Source organism: Arachis ipaensis, chromosome B1, assembly GCF_059453495.1.
Source record: "Arachis ipaensis isolate K30076 ecotype BB chromosome B1, ASM5945349v1, whole genome shotgun sequence".
Classification (NCBI taxonomy): Eukaryota; Viridiplantae; Streptophyta; class Magnoliopsida; order Fabales; family Fabaceae; genus Arachis; species Arachis ipaensis.
Genome location: NC_142436.1, coordinates 82064495 through 82068741, shown reverse-complemented (window position 1 = coordinate 82068741; position 4247 = coordinate 82064495). Strand labels below are relative to the sequence as shown.

Here is a 4247-nt window from a genome sequence, read left to right as displayed (position 1 = left end):
CAATTCAGCATAATCACATAAAATCAGAATTTTCAACAATTCTATCAAAATCAGAAAATCGATATCAATCATAACCTCAATCCAAAATTAACCTTGTCAATTAATCAATCACTCACAACAAGAACACCCAATGACATTCACAGCCAAAACCTAAAATCAATAAATTAATTGAAATACTAGAAAATCATCTCAATACCAAACTTAATCCAAATTTCACAACCTCAAACCACGCTTATTCCTATCAATTAATCATGTTTATGAATTATTTGCAATTACTCACTAAATCTCATTGGCATTCATAAGTTAAAATTGTTAACTTTAAAATAAATCCCCTACCTCGATGTCACAACTCGTAGAAATAATCAAACATGGTAGCTCTTTTAGCAGTTTCTAGCACCCATTCAGCTCTCTTGGCAGCAACCACGATGATTCTGGGAAGCTTCAATGATGGTGGAAGGCCTCAGCATCAGCCAAACAGCGATGGTAACGATTCAGAGTGGAGCCAGAGCAGAGCCAGAGCAACAATAACAGTTCCAGCAGTGGCGGTGGCGTCTTCTCGGATTCCAGAAACCAGAGGCAGAAGCAGAACTGGCGAACTTCTCCATTCGGTCCTCCAGCGATGATGTCCAGCGATGCACCGGCTCGGCAACGACGACGACTTCCATCGACGGTAGCGGCGGTGAAGAGACGTGGCTGCAGTGACAGAAGACTTCTCCTTCCTTCTCTGTTGCGTCGTATCTCTCTCTCTCCCTCCTCAGATTCGCGCTTGCTCTATCTCCAGCGACAGCGGCTCCGACCACACCACCGATGATGGTGGCATCCCTCAACGGCACCAGGGCACGACGGTGACAGCGACACAGCTGCACAGCTTCACGCAGTGGGTCGCACTCCTTCTTCCTGAACGTCGTGCATTTTCTCTCTCCGCTGGTCCTCGACGGCGACGGCTCCAAGGGAGGTGACGAGCAAGGACAGCGGTGGCTCCTCATGGTGGTCGCTCTCCTTTCGGCGACGTCAGTGGCGGGACGGGCTCGACATGCACGGCGCAACGATGAGATGAACGGCTGCGGTACCCAGCCGGCGGCGCCACGCCCTTCTCCTTCTCTTCTTCCTCACGGCTCCCTCACTCTTTGGATCTCAAGCTCTCTGTTCTCCCTTTTCATTTCTCTGTTTATTTCTTTTGTTTGTGTGTGTTGTATTTAGGAAGAAAGGGGAGTGGGGTATGGCTGAGGGATGGTGAGGGTGAAAGGGTTAGGGTTTGAAATTAGGGTTTCTGATTCAATTTGGGAATTAGGGTTAGAAATTAGGAATTTTATAAAGAAATATGGATAGATATAAATAGATATTTTGATAAAATTGGAGGGTAGAACAATTTAAAAATCAAATATACTCTATTAAAAATATCTAGGAATATTTTTTATCAACATATTACTAATTTACATTATAAAATGAACATGTCAATCACATTTTATGAAATATAATTTAAACTCAAAATATTAATTATTCAAATTAAATGATATCACTTTTCTTTATTTTTCTATTACCAAAACTTTAATTTCAATTTATAAAATAACTAATTATAATAAAAATTGTGCATAAATATTAATTAACTTAAACTTAAAGTATTTATAAAAATCAAACTAATCATTTCTAATAAATTAATCTCTAAGAGTACAAATTAATAAAATAGAATATAATTTATTCATAATAAAAATTACTTAAATTGAACGGTACAATTCTTTCTTATTTTTCAATTACTAAAATTATAATTACAATTATATCAAATATCCAATAAAGATTATATAAGAATTCTAATTAATTTAAACTCCAATTATCATGAAACTCTATTTAATTACCTTTAGTAAAATAATTTTTTTAAAATAAAATTATCAACAAATAAAATAAATCACAAATAACTAATTATTTGATTTTCAAAAAGTAGGGTTGTTACACTAATCATGATTTCCAAGATTTGTTTGTCATCTAACAATCAACAATTATTCAATGCATGCATACACCTATCATGAGGTCTTTTCATAGGTTGTAATGGGGTTAGGGTTAAGGTTAGGTTATATATAGCTAAGTGAGCTCAAAATTTGAATCTTTGATTAACATAAGCTTCCCACCTAACCTATATAACAACCTATAAAAATCTAATACAAGCCTAACTACCCATTCTTCTCTTCTTTAAATACTCATGCATTCTTTTCTTGATCAAGCCATTCCAACCTATTACACCTGAAATCACTCATCAAAACCATCAAGGCATCGAATGGGATAAAAATGGTATAAAAGTGATTAAATTAAGCACAAAATAGCATGTTTTCACAATTAAGCTCAATTAAGGGAGAGAACACAAAAGTATGCTATTCGGATGAATAAATGTAGATTTAAGTGATGAAATCCACTTAAATCAAACCAAAATATATCGTCAAATATGCAATCATCAATTCCTCATAGAGAATTCGGATTGCTTGCCACCCGGTTGGAACAATGGTGATCAACCTAAAGACGGGTGTAGAAACAAGATTTGGGATCCGGGAATATATAAGGATTAGTTTTGGGAGCCCTTAGCTTATGTGAAAATTCATCAAAGCTTGGAGATATTAATGTTGAACTTTGGAGCTTATTGGAACTCCAAGCATTGATGGAAGTTTCAAGATGAGTTCAAGCACAAGCCACCATGACAAGGAGCTCACCAAATGTCCAACTTAAGGACTTTACCTAAAAGTGCTAGCTGGGAGACACCCCACCATGGTAAATTCTTCCATTTTCACTTTTTATTTATATTAGCAATAAGTTGAATTTTCATTTTTTTTAGTTAGGTTTATTTATTTTATGTTGTGGTTTAAATTGTTTAATAATATTTGGCATTACTTTGATAGCTTGTTAGTTTATTTTTTAAAAAAAAAAGAAACTCTATCTCACACATGCGCATGGCTGACGCGCACGCATCATATTCGATGCTGGTGCTCCCTGGTTCAAAAACCAGAGAGTCGTGCTGGAACGATGTGGGTGGGGTGCTAGGCGCACAACCCAACCCACACGTGCGCCTCGCTGACGCGTACACGTCACCTGATCTTTTAGCCACCCACGCGTGGGCGTCCACAACGCGTGCCCATCGACGCCAAAATTTTGATGCTTCAATGCTAAAACCAGAGACTTGCGCTGGAACTGTCCGAGTGTTGTGTGAGGAGCACAATTCACCTCCACGCGTACGCATGACTGATGCGTAAGCGTCACCTTCTCTTTTCTGCTGTTCACACGTACATGTGATAGACGCTCACACGCCGCGCCCTCATTCTGCTACCCACGCGTGTGCGTGGACGACGCTTATGCGTCACTTCTCTTTTCCTTTCTTCTTTCTTCTTTCCTTTCTTCTTCCTTTTCTTCTTCCTTTCTTACTTTCCTGTTCTCCCACTTTTCTAAATTACACTTCTCATTTTTCTTATCTTTATTTTCTTTTGTTTATTGCATTTGCATACTTTCATTCATTGCATTTTTACTTTGTGCATGTTCTTATTTTCTTTTCTAAGTTTGATATTTTAATATTTGTGTTGAATTTTCTTACTCGACTATTGAATGTTTCTTGCATTCTTTTGGTGCCTCAAGACTTGTTTTATATTGGTTAGGTGATAAAATTTTTTGATCAATGCTTCATCTCTATTCATACTTACGATCTTTGTGCATTGATATGAACTCGTATTTTCTTTCATGACCCATTTTTTCATACTCATTGTTGCACTTCTTGCACCGTTGATATGCCATTCACTTATATTATTTTCTTACTTACATGTTATAGCTACCATGTAGTTGAAAACCCCACTCTTATTTGGCATTAGCCACCTATATTTTATTTATTTTGATATCTTTGTTTGTGGGCTATTCTTCTTCCTTTTTCTCTCCATTTAGGCTGGCCACCAAGAGGGACAGGAAAAGCTTCTAAATGGGGCGAACAACAAGTCCCTTCACATAATCTTTTGAAGAAATTAATCAATTGTAGCAACCCACCCTAACCCACCCCTTGCTCATCTTTGCATGCACCGACGACAGTGCAATCTTTAACTGTGGGGAGGTCGAGACCGATTTCTGTGGGTAACTACTTCCTTTACCATCACTAATGTTTAATTTTCTTTGTTAGATTAGTTGTTGCATTGCATGATAGATTGCATGTGTAGTTGATTGCTTGCATTTATGTACTACTTGGTTGAAGTAATAATTTCTTTTCCAAGAAACTATTTTAGTGCATT

At 37.4% G+C, this 4247-nt stretch overlaps 1 pseudogene; it reads right to left on the bottom strand.

The window, feature by feature from the left end:
* Positions 1–318: 318 nt before the first annotated feature.
* LOC148577229 (uncharacterized) lies at positions 319–3765 on the bottom strand (annotated as a pseudogene).
* Between the last annotated feature and the right edge of the window lie 482 nt (positions 3766–4247).